General features: G+C 44.4%; 1 non-coding gene across 3 annotated transcripts in view; it reads right to left on the bottom strand.

Moving 5' to 3' along the window:
- The window catches only part of LOC101015052, a 137,751-nt gene that overhangs the window by 103,371 nt on the left and 21,175 nt on the right, over window positions 1–13,205 (bottom strand). For 2 of the 3 annotated variants that reach the window (XR_004178277.1, XR_004178279.1), the window contains exon 2: window positions 6,146–6,335. This is a non-coding gene — a transcript (uncharacterized LOC101015052). The remainder of the gene's footprint in view (window positions 1–6,145; window positions 6,336–13,205) is intronic. The other variant, XR_004178278.1, reaches the window with a different exon arrangement.

Raw genomic sequence — 13,205 nt, 5'->3', positions numbered from 1 at the left:
ACTCAAAGAGGTGGCTAAAGCTTGAACTTAAATACACCCTAGCTAACAAAAGTGGAAGGGTGTGGGCAAGGCAACTTATGGGAAGGTGACCAGGAAAAGTACAGTAAACAAGGGTAAGGTTTGCTGTGCAGATATAAGGCAATGCCTTCTCCACTGATAAAAGTCTTGTGATTTAGAGTCTTCTTTTTCTTCCTGGTGCAGAGAGGGAGACATCCTTACAAATGGAGAGTTACTTTAGAAATGTAAATTTCCCTAATGAAAGGGCAATTTATACTGGTTTGGGGGCCTCTCCTGTGTCTGCTGTTCCTCAAAATAATCAGCTTAGAGCTAGGCACGGTGGCCGACACCTGTAATCCCAGGACTTTGGGAGGCCAAGGCAAGAGGATCGCTTGAATTCAAGAGTGTGAGATCAACCTGGGCAACATACCAAGGTCTCGTCTCTACAGAAAAATAGAAGAAACGTGCGGTAGCATGCACTTGTATTCCCAGCTACTCTGAAGGCTGAGGCAGGAGGATCACTTGAGCCCAGGAATTTGACGCTGCACTAAGCTACGATCACATCACTGCATTCCAGCCTGGGTAACAGAGCGAGACCCTTTCAAGAAAAAAAAAAAAAAAGGCTCAAGCTCAATAATCCTTATGCCAAAATGGCATATTTGGGAGGGGTAAGGGAGTTCAGGGAGTGCCACTCCCAGAATATGATGCTTTGGTGTGCTGATTATATTGAACTGAGGGTACATGGGGAACAGAGGAAGAGAGAAACAGGCAGAGGCTTTCTCTGAGCTCCCCTTACCTAAAGACCATCCTCCAAAGGGAACTCAATGGTCCTGAATCCCAGGAATTCTCTTCCCCAGGAATCTCATCCATCAGGGAAGATTAACTGGGATCACACAAGAGAGCCTGGATGTCACATCCAGACAGAAACCACCTATTCTCCTGAGGGTTGCTCCAGCCAACTTTTGTTACCTGGGAGATATTTTTTTTTTTTTTTTGAGACGGAGTTTCACTCTGTCGCCTAGGTGGAGCGCAGTGGTGTGATCTTGGCTCACTGCAACCTCTGCCTCCTGGGTTCATGAGAGTCTCCTGCCTCAGCCTCCCAAGTAGATGGGACTACAGGCACATGCCACCACACCTAGCTAATTTTTTAATTTTTAGTAGACACAGGGTTTTGCCACGTTGGCCAGGCTGGTCTCAAACTCCTGACCTCAGGTGATCGGCCCACCTTGGCATCCCAAAGTGCTGGGATTACAGGAGTGAGCTGCTGCCTGGCCAACCTGGGAGACTTTTATCTGCATAACAAGAAGACCTTTATTCACCATACATTTCCTCCCCTCGTTCTCTCATAACTTGTGTGGCCACCACACCCGCAGAAGCTGCAAGCCCCGTTCCCTTCTGTAGCTCAGGATGCCATATAAGCTCCAATCATCAGTCTTTATTGAGTCATATTTTGTGAGACTCTGTGTGTATGTTCATAATTAAATATGATTTTTCTCCTGTTAATCTGTCTTATGCCAATTTAATTCATAGCCCAGCCAAGAGACCTAGAAGGGTGGAAGGAAGTCATTTTCACTCCCCTACAGTGGCATAATCTGGTCTCCTATGGTCATATTTTGGGGTGGCATATTTTGTTCTCCTATGTGAATCATGTTCAGCATTTTAAAATTTGAACAGAATGGAAAATATCAAGGTATGTATCCCAAATAGTAGAAATAGGTATTTTTTCTTTTATTTAAGTCACGTGTGCACATGGGTGATATGGTTTGGCTGTGTCCCCACCCAAACCTCATCTTTAATTTCCACGAGTCATGGGAGGGACCTCATGGGAGGTAATTGAATCATGGGGGCAAGTCTTTCCCATGCTATTGTCATGATGGTGAATAAGTCCCACGAGATCTGTTGGCTTAGTAAGGAGGAATTTCCCTGCACAAGCTCTTTCTCTTGGCCTGTTGCTATCCATGGAAGATGTGACTTGCTTCACCTTGCCTTCCGCCATGATTGTGAGGCCTCCCCAGCCAAATGGAACTGTGCATCTATTAAACCTCTTTCTTTTGTAAATTGCCCAGTCTCCTGTATGTCTCTGTTAGCAGCATGAAAATGGACTAATACAACTGGTATGCCTGTTGTGATATAAAATTTAAGTCTTTTGCACCACAACACACATACTAATACTACTTGTTTCTGTGGTAAATAATGGAAGTAGAAATAAATGGAGCTGTTTTTGCTCTGTTGTACTTTTCAACTGTAGCATTTGTGCATTCCAAGAGTGGGAGAAGAATTCATCTTGGGAAATAATGTATCTTTTGTATGGGAAAAACATCTTAATTGGCCCTCTGGTTATGCAAAGGTAAGTCCCTGAGATCAGGCTGAAGTAAGCTCTTGGAGACCAAAGGGGCTATAATGCTCTGCATAATAAAGTCAATATTTAAGGGTTTCTGTTTCCTTTGGTGGTCCTAGAAGGAGCAATTTGAGGTCTGGGGCTTCAGAGAAGAGAATTTAAGCTTGGCTCAAGGAGGAAGACTTTAAGTAAAGGCCTCCCTTGACACTGGTGTGACCAAAGATTCAAGAAGTTCTCTGTACTAAGTACTAAATGAAGTTCTCCCCTCCTGCACTTTAAAGTCCTTACAAGGATCTTCAGGCCTTCGGTGGAGTTAATCAAACCTTCTAACCTGGTTCTCTCCAGGTAGCCTCCAGAATGATGGGAGGGTCCCTGTTTGGGAGGAAAAACCTCAGAGGGAGTGGAAGGTATGCAGAGTCTGTGATGGAGGAGCCAGAGAGATCCAGGAGAAGCTGGGAGCAGCAAAGTGGGAGGAGACCGGTGACTGTGAGGGTGGGTGTGCTTCCAGGAATTCTTGGCAATTTGGAAAGGGGCTAGAATTCCTCTGGCTGCAGAACATGTTCTTTTCTTTGATTAAGTAAAGGGCAATTCTGGAAGGTTGGAAAATGTAGGACACCCACTATGTAAAAATCAGGAAGGTACTAACTATAGCTTCAAGCAAGACTCATCAGGACTATGAGCCTCACCACCACTACTATCATGGTTATTACCACCATCTCCTACCACAGGCCAAGCTGAGTGACCCTGGTAGGCAGAATAATGGCCCCCCAAAGATGCCCAAGTCCTAATCCTCAAAACCTGAAAATATGTTACAGTACATAGCAAAGGGGAATTAAGGTTGCCAATCTCCTGACCTTAAAATAGAAAGGGCACCTTAGATTATGCAGGTGGGCCCAATGTAATCATAAAGATCTATAGAAAGTAAAAAGTTTCCTCTTCAAAGTTTCCCTTCTTGTTAAAAAATAAATCATAAGTGTTAGAAATAATAGTTTCTTTCAGGCCAGGTGCAGCGGCTCACACCTGTAATCCCAGCACTTTGGGAGGCTGAGGTGGGCGGATCACGAGGTCAGGTGATCGAGACCATCCTGGCCAACACAGTGAAACCCCGTCTCTACTAAAAAAATATATATATACACAAAAAATTAGCAGGGCGTGGTGGCAGGCGCCTGTAGTCCCAGCTACTCAGGAGGCTGAGGCAGGAGAATGGCATGAACCTGGGAGGCGGAGCTTGCAGTGAGCTGAGATCGCACCACCTGCACTCCAAGCTGGGCAACAGAGTGAGACTGTCTCAAAAAAAAAAAAAAAGAAAGAATAGTTTATTTTAAAGACTAACTTTCTTCAAACCTCCTTGATTTGTGCTAATAGCTCTCTGTTAAGTTATATATCCTATATAGCTGTTAGACATGCTCACAGGCACATTCCAGCTAACAGTCTATGCCCCTGCCTTATTTGGAAATGTTATTGCTTCTTTAAATCTTTTGTAAGCAACTTCCTCCTTTCCTTTGTTCTCCCTTGCCTTTACCTATTTAAGAAAGTTTTAGGTTGTTAGCAAATCAGGTAACAGTTTAGACTATGAGGTTTGGCTCCAGCCAACGGATGCAGGACACAGCAGTAAGGATGACCCAAATGCATAAGGGATAAATATGTCTGCTTTTCCTTTGTTCGGTGTACTCTCATGGCAAGATGGCTGGTGACTGTACCCTTTCTGCAGAAAGTAAAAATTGCCTTGCTGGGAGAATTAAATTTATGTTCAAGTGCTATTTCTTTATGGCACCAGGGAATGAGCATTTTGCATTCCTAACAGATCCTTACATGTGGAAGAGGGAGGCAAAAGAGTGTTACAATATACCCCCAACAAACAGACAAAGTGGACTGACTCCTTGTGGCTAAAATGAGACACACCAAAAACAGAATCTCATGGCCAGCAGGATGGGGGATTAGTCACAAATCCCAGTGTCGATAACGGCCATAAGGTTTATTTCCTGTAATTAAGCAGAAACCAGTTCCTGAAAAGCACTGCCCAAACAACTACAGCTGGAAAATTTCCCAAATGACCCCAAGATTCTAGCCGACCCAACCCCCCAACCCGCCTCCTGCATACCCAGTCCCCAGTCGCCCCACCCTCCCCACCACAACTCTGATTCGACAGAGGACTGGTCTTATAAACTTTCTTTATTGATAAATGCTGCAGACCTCAAGCCAGTTGTAGCCATTTAGCTTATAGAGACTGTGCACAAACTGTCTTTGTGCCCTACAGTTTACCTTTTGAGATCAAGAGCCAAATTCTACCTCATTTTAATACCTAAAACCCCATCCCAAAGTGAATAGAATGTATGTTATAGATGTTTACCCACCGTGTATGTGCCAGCCATCCCTCATGAATATTCATAGAATGTCCCCAACCCTGCTCAATATGCAAGTAAGGCTGGCCCTGTAAGACACATATACAAGCTCCCCCTTCCTTCTGCAGGGCGCATACCTTCCGTTGTCCCTAGAAGCTGTGTTCCTCAATCCACGATTGCTTCTCCCTCTGAAAATAAAGTCTTCTCCTTTCCTTTCTCTGTAGACCTCATGGTCTTTTGTTAACAAGAGTGGGTGTCAGAATGATGTGATATGAGGAAGGCTCAACCAGCCATGGCTGGCTTTGAAGAAGGAAGGGACTATGAGCCAGGGAATGTGGCAGCCTCCAGGAGCTACAAAAGGTAAATGGATTTCCCTGAGCGTGCAGAAGGACACAGACCTGAAGACACTCCCTTCACAGCAAGCTTACCTATGTGCTGACTTAGAAGCTCCAGAGCGGGAGCTCTCTTCCATCAGGAGATCATCTGAGAGACAACAGTCAATTTATAACCTAAAGTACACCCGTGAGGGAACTGTCTCCCACCCGGAGGGGATCTTGAGGCAATGGCCCCTTTACAACTTGCAGTGGCAGCAGCTTGACCACTTGGTACATAAGGCACCAAAGTGAGTCACATAGACCCTGCACCTGCTCATTCCCTCCCATGCATGCCATTCATGCCAAATCCCCTTTAAAATTCCCTGCTTTCTGCCCCAAAAGTGAAGCAGTACCCTTTAAGGCAGGAGCCTGTACTTCCCCTAAGCTAAACATTGGAATAAAGTCACTTTCTTTAGACCGGACCTCACTCTTGTGAATGGGACCCTGCAGGTAGTGAGTAACCGGCACGCATTTGTCACACTGCTGCTCCAACATCATCCGCCAAAGAAAATCACCGGCCAGGACTGGCTTTGTGGCTCTACCCTATCACAAGGACACCAAGAAATACAATCCTGACATATGCCCAGAAGGGGATACAACTAAAATGGATATTTGGCAAAAGCATTAATGATTACCACATATAAATGACCATATAGGGCCAGGCATGGTGGCTCATGCCTATAATCCCAGCACTTTGGGAGACCAAGGCAGGAGGATCACTGGAGCCTAGGAGTTTGAGACCAGCCTGGGAAACACACCCATCTCTATGTAAAACAAACAACAAGCAACAACAACAACCAAAAAAACCCACACACAAGAAAATGACCTTATAGGTTTCTTAGAACCCCATGATGCAAGGAGTTAGGGCATTAATATTTTTTTCCAGAAGTGTGGAAGGGGCAGCAATGGCTTGTTTCAACCAAACTCCTAGTGAGTACAACTCTAAGCTGGACAAAATGTTCTTGAAATAGGTGTGAATGTACTAGGGAACTACCAAAGGCAATGAGGACTTGATGGGCCAAGATCCTAGGGAGAAGGGAAGCCCAGGGAGGTGAGCCTCACATTGGGGGCTGCTTTTTCTCTTAGGTACTTACCATTCAAAAGCAGCAGATGATACCACATCATACCCACTAGGATGGCAAGGATGCAGAGAAGTTGGAATCCTTGAGCATTGTTGGTGGGAATGTCAAATGGTCCAGCTACCATGGAAAACAGCATGGTGGTCCTCAAAAAATTAGACAGAATTACTGTTAGGATCCAGCAATTCTACTTCTAGGTATATATCTGAAAGAATTAAAAGGAGGAACTTGAATGTACATCCATGTTCATAGCAGAATTATTTGCAATAGCCAAGAGATGGAAACAAAACGTTGACCTAAAGAATCTGAGGCAAAATGAATGTAGACAGTTTATTTGGGCCAAGGTTGAGGGCAGCTGGCTTCCAAGTTGCTTTGGGGAGTGGTCCATTCAGCATTGGTTACAAGCAGGTTTTTAAAGGCAAAAGAGAGTAAGAAATGGGCGGATACAAAATTGTTTGACAGGAATTCTCACTGGTTTGCAGAAACAACATTGATTAGCAATTGCCTATGCATGGTTGAAATGTAGAGTATGAGTTATGGTGTTTAGCATGGGGCATTTTATGGCTACTTGGCATCAGTTAGTCTAGAACCTGCATAGTAAGTGGCTTCAAGAGGTAATTACTTGGCTTAAGGGGGGAGTGAGAATGATTGCTGTCAGATACTGTCACATTTCAGTGCTCTCTGGGCCTGGTAGTTAAAGGGGGCTCACATTCCTCATATAAAAATGTTTTCTTTTCTTTTCTTTTTTTTTTTTTTTTGAGACAGAGCCTTGCTCTGTTGCCCAGGCTAGAGTGCAGTGGCTCACGGCAACTTCTGCCTCCTGGATTCAAGCAATGCTCCTGCCTCGGCCCCCCAAGCAGCTGGGATTAGAGGCATGCACCACCACACCTGCCTAATTTTTGTATTTTTAGTAGAGATGGGGTTTCACCATGTTGGCCAGGCTGGTCTCGAACACCTGACCTCAGGTGATCTGCCCACCTCAGCCTCCCAAAGGGCTGGGATTACAGGTGTGAGCCACCACGCCCGGCAAAAATGTTGTTTTCTTTCTCAAACCCAAATATCTATCAACAGATGAATGGATAAACAAAACATGGTACATACAGATACAATAGATAACCAGAACATCATCTGAGAAATGGGAATAACAATACTAAGCTTACATGTTTGCATAAGGATAGAGAAAAATGTGTACAAGATATCTGACATAATGCTTTTGTACTTTAAAAATGGTATGTCTGTGTAAATGCACCCAAGTGGAGCAATTGTTATAATGGAAAAATACTGACATCCACAGTGAGGTTATTCTTGTAATACATATACAAATGCGCTAGGGGAAGAGGCTAGAAACAGATGCAGCTGGGGAAAAACCGAGGCTCTCAAAGGTCACAGCAGAGCAGAGAGGCAGTGGGACGAGATGCTTGTGGAGGTTTTGACACCTGAGTGAACCCTAAGGCTTCTGGGTTCTGATGTTCCTTGCATTTTAATAATAGCAAGAGAAAACTAACATAAGAAAGAGATCCAGTGCAATATTTAGTTTACGGTATTCTCTGTAAAATATGGTCACTTAAGCTTCTACGGATTAATGAAAAAAAGCCCTCACATTCTAATTGAATCTTCTGCTGCTGTGTAATTGAAAAACAGGAATGAAAAATAACCCTATGGTGGGTTCTGAAATGGTTCAAGTTCAACAAGGTCTTTTAGCCTCCAAAGGGCTGCTCCAGATAAGGTTTGAGCTTTCAAATGTCAAGGAGACTGCTCGCTCAGGAGCTCCCAAATTGAAATTCAGATTTTTTTTTTTTTCAGGGCTAAAAGTCGCACTTAATTATGCTCTGAGCTTGAGAAATTTCTTAAGTAGCAGCTGCTTCTCTCAGGAATTAGGTTGAAGGAACAAGAAATGCTTTGTCCCATCCCCCATTAACTTAACAATTGAAATGTAGGCACGAAGAGATAGGGAAGAACAGGAAGAAATGGGAGCAGAGAGAGAAGGGTTGGGAGTATGTACCCCAGCCTGGGAGGCAGGCAAGCTGGGCTTGAGGTGGGTCAGAACTACCCTTTTTAATAGCTTTAGGGTCTTTTCCTCACCTCTCTCACTCCCTTAGGTACCCTTCCCTTGAATTTATACTCTCCCCATTTATCCCTTATTAAATCTCTCCTCAGGATAGAATTTAACAAGCAGACTTCTGTTGAAGGGAAGGTGATGGCCATAGTTTAAAGACTTCTCTGAGAGATCTCTGAACAGAGAACAAAACCTCAAACCAAAGGAGTCATTTCTCATCTTGATTTAAAGGTCAGTGAGCAGAAGAATGTTCCCTGAGAGGAGCATTTGGTGTCCCTGAGATGGTGGGGTCTCTTTCTACGCAGGAGAGCAGCCTTATTCTCACTCTCTATTTATAGGGTGTTGTGCCAGACCCCGACTGACTCTAGTAAGAATGGCACCGTGTCTGAGGGGCCAAAAAGAGATCCAGAGAGAGCGAACGAGACAAAGGGTTTACTGGGGGCATTTACAAATATGGACAGTCCAGTGGCAGTGGGTTGGACAGGAAGACTGCTACCCTTTGTGAAAAGAATGCACCTAGCAGCCTCCGTTTAACCCAAAACAAAATGCCTAGATCCCCTATGTGGCCTGCATTCCACAGGATGGGCCAGGAGCTCAGATGTCCTTCAAACCACAGGGAGTGAATCTCCAGGTTGGCCACTCCCAGATTCCTTAGGTTGTAACTCCAAAAACACTTTCTTCTAAGACTGTAGTCATTCTCAGGGTACGCTTAAGTTAAGGCTGCCAAGTGCCTCTGCCACACAGAGTACATTTCCTATCATTGTAACCTTTATTATCATTGTAAACATTAATATTTACACTTACTATAATTGAGTTAACACTATAATTGGGTCTGTTAATGAAATATTTCATTTCTTTATGATTTCACTATTTTTTTGGTCTGTTTAGATTTGATTAAAAGGAGTGTTTTGAAATCTCCCACCACAATCATAAAACCAAATTTATAGAATAATTTCCTAGTTGCTCTATCAGTATTCATTTAAATTTAGGTAAATAGATATGTATTAGGCTTATGTCTCACTATTATTGTTTCTTCTTTTTATCATATTTCACTACACTGAGATTTTTTGCTTTGATTCGATTTATTTATTTATTTATTTATTTTTATTTTTGAGATGGAGTCTTGCTCTGTCACCCAGGCTGGAGCGCAATGGCATGATCTTGGCTCACTACAACCTCCACCTCCCAGGTTCGAGTGATTCTCCTGCCTCAACCTCCCAAGTAGCTGGGATTAGAGGCGCACACTGAAACACCCAGCTAATTTTTTTATATTTTAGTAGAGACGGTTCATTGTGTTGCTCAGGCTGGTCTCAAACTCCTGAACTCAGGCAATCCACCCACCTCAGCCTCCCAAAGTGACAGGATTACAAGTGTGAGCCACTGCCACTGCGCCCGGCCTTTATTATTTTTTAAGCACATACTACCTTTGGGATTGATTCACGTGTTGCCTGGACGGAGGCTCTTCTTGAATAAATTCCCCAGGTAGAGTGTGTGGGTGCAGTACTCTCTGACCCATATCATATCCACAGAAAACATTCTCTCACCCTGATAGGTAAGGCCTGTCAGCCTGGGTGTCAGATCCAGATCCTTAGGCCAAGGTCGTCTTTTTTTTTTTTTTTTTTTTGAGACGGAGTCTCGCTGTGTTACCAGGCTGGAGTGCAGTGGACTGATCTCACTGCAACCTCTGCCTGCCGTGTTCAAGTGATCCTCCTGCCCCAGCCTCCCAAGTACCTGGGACTACAGGTGCCCGCCATCACACCTGGCTAATATTCCAAGGTCTTTTTACTCTCATTGTCATTAGATTTTATTCTGCAATCTTCTAGCTTCCATTGTTGTAGATGAAAAGCCTGAGGAAGGTCTGATACTCCTTTATAAGTCATTTGTTCTTTTTGCCTGGAAACTTATAGAAATTTCTCTTTATCCTGGGAGTTGAGGGCTTTTTACAGGATATTTTTACATGTGTGCCTTTTTTCTCAATCCAGGCTGGAATTCAATGAGCCCTTTTAAATCACAAGTCTTTTTTAATCACAGCAGCATTTTCTCTTTCTCTTTCTCTGTCTCTCTCTCTCTTTCTTTGTTTTGACAGAGTCTCACTCTGTTGCCCAAGCTGGAGTGCAGTGCCATGATCACAGCTCACTGCAGCCTTGACCTCCGACTCAGGTGTTCCTCCCACCTCAACTTCATCGTTTATTTAATTCCTCTACTTCCTTTAACAATTCCTTTTCTCCTTCTTGAATTTCTGTTTCTTTTTTTTTTTTTTTTTTTTTTTTTGAGACGGAGTCTCGCTCTGCCGCCCAGGCTGGAGTGCAATGGCCGGATCTCAGCTCACTGCAAGCTCCGCCTCCTGGGTTCACGCCATTCTCCTGCCTCAGCCTCCCAAGTAGCTGGGACTACAGGCACCCGCCACCACGCCCGGCTAGTTTTTTGTATTTTTTAGTAGAGACGGGGTTTCACCATGTTAGCCAGGATGGTCTCGATCTCCTGACCTCGTGATCCACCCGTCTCGGCCTCCCAAAGTGCTGGGATTACAGGCTTGAGCCACCGCGCCCGGCCTTGAATTTCTGTTTCTTAAATTAGGTCTCCTGGATCAATCCTCCAAGTCTTTTATCACGGCAAAATTGCATGGGCATTAAGAAGCAAAAATATGTGATTAACAACAGCACAGCAAACCACCACGGCCCATGTTTACCTATGTAACAAATCTACACATCTTTCACATGTATCCTGAAACTTAAAATAAAATTAAGTTACATTTAAAACAACAACAAACCAGCACTTAACAGCACAGTCACAGAAGCCCGACTACCTGGGTCTGAACACCAGCTGTGCAACCCTGGGATTGTTCCTTACCCCTCTGAGCCTCAGTTTCCTCAGCTCTGACATGGGTGAGTAATAATAGCTAACTCATAGGTGTTAGTATAAATTAACTATATTAATATATGTAAGTTTTGATAATAATATAGTGATTATATTCCCTCACCTTTTTGTAGTTCTGTGCTATGATTTGAGATTTTCTTCCATTTGATCTTCCAGGCTACTAATTAATATTTCTACTGTTAAAGCAAACTAAATATGGCCTCAGAAGGACTCTGTACTCCTGTATTTGAGTCTTCGTGGATGAACTGTAACCTAGCTTAATAGTCAGACAAAATTGAAAACCTAACTTAATAGTATGTCCCTGTAACAATAACTGAGTGTTGGCCAATCCCATTGGTCATACTTCATCCACTCATAGACTACTGAATCCCATTGGTCATACTTCAACCACTCATAGACTGCTGAATGTTCAAACTACCTTCAAATAAGGCAAACACAGAGTTGTAACCAATCTCGCTGTTTCTGTACCTCACTTCTGATTCCTGTATGTCACTTTACCCTTTTTATTTTATTTTATTTTATTTATTTATTTTTGAGACGGAGCCTTGCTCTTTCACCCAGGCTAGAGTGCTGTGGCATGATCTCGCCTCACTGCAAACTCTGCCTCCCAGGTTCACACCATTCTCCTGCCTCAGCCTCCCTAGTGGCTGGGATGGGACTACAGGCGCCTGCCACCATGCCCGGCTAATTTTTTTTATCTTTAGTAGAGACGGAGTTTCACCGTGTTAGCCAGGATGGTCTCGATCTCCTAACCTCGTGATCCACCCACCTCGGCCTCCCAAAGGGCTGGGATTACAGGTGTGAGCCACGGCGCCCGGCCTCTTCACTTTACCTTTTTTGTCTAAAAATTTGTTCTGACCACGAGGCACCCCGGGGGTCTCTGTGAATCAGCTGTGATTCTGGGGGCTGCCTGATTTACAAATTGTTCCTTGCCCAATTAAACTCCTTTAAATTTAATTCGGCTGAAGTTTTTCTTTTATCACCACTTTGCCCATGAGCTCTTTGAATACATCTACTGAGTTTTTAATCAGAAAATCATGTTTTTAGTTCCAGGAAAAATGTTTTGATGCTACAGTTAAGGCTTCTTAAATGCTCAGGAGGTAGACTGTATCATTATCCTCCTGGAATCTGTGCTGGGTCTTGGGTGTAAAAGAGCCCCTCCGGCCAGGCATCGTGGTTCATGCCTATAATTCCAGCACTTTGGGAGGCTGAGGTGTGAGGATTGCTTGAGGCCAGGAGTTCAAGACCAGCCTGAGCAACATAGCACACGTCTCCACTGTATATTGGTGCAGAGTCCTAGGTCCAGAAGGTTTTCCTACCCCTGTTTTCCCAGGGGAAGTTGGCTTTTGCTTTGACTCTTATCCCAGAAGCAGTGGATCTTTGCCCTCGCCAATGTAGAATGAGAGTTTCCTACTGTTTCCCAAAGGCAGCCAGACTCTGCTTCTACACCTGTGGCTCTGGGGTGGAAAGTGTTTGCTGCCATTCTTCTAGTTTGATGCTTTTATTTGATGAAAGTGGAGTCTTTGGAAGTGAGTCCCCATCCACTTCTTGGCTACACCCTGGTGTAGGGCTGCCTGCATCATCTTGAATGCCTGCACCATCAAGCATGGGGCTCTTGCCCTATCCCCATTCTTTCTTGTGAGCAGCTAGTGGAGGCCCATGGAAAAGGGCTTGTAGTGACAAACTCCCCTTCTGTCTGGGGCTCCCAGTCATTCTAGACTGATACACTCCGGGTACAGTGGCTCACACCTGTAATCCCAGCATCTTGGGAGGCTGACGCAGGCAGATCACTTGAGGTCAGGAGTTTGAGAACAGCCTGGCCAACAGAGCGAAACCCCGTCTCTACTAAAAATACAAAAATCAGCCAGGCATGGTGGCACAGGCCTGTAATGCCAGTTACTTGGGAGGCTGAGGCAGGAGAATCGCTTGAACTGGGGAGGCAGAGGTTGCAGTAAGATGAGATTGTGCCACTGCACTCTAGCCTGGGTGACAGAGTGAGACTCCATCTAAAAAAAAAAATTAGTCGGGCATGGTGGTACACACTTGTAATCCCAGCTACTTGGGAGGCTGAGGCATGAGAATCACTTGAACCTGGGAGGAGGAGGTTGCAGTGAGCCAAGATTGCACCACTGCACTCCAGCC

This window comes from Papio anubis, chromosome 14, assembly GCF_008728515.1.
Source record: "Papio anubis isolate 15944 chromosome 14, Panubis1.0, whole genome shotgun sequence".
NCBI classification, from domain to species: Eukaryota; Metazoa; Chordata; class Mammalia; order Primates; family Cercopithecidae; genus Papio; species Papio anubis.
The sequence above is the reverse complement of the archived record's forward strand: the minus strand, read 5'-3'. Positions and strand labels throughout refer to the sequence as shown.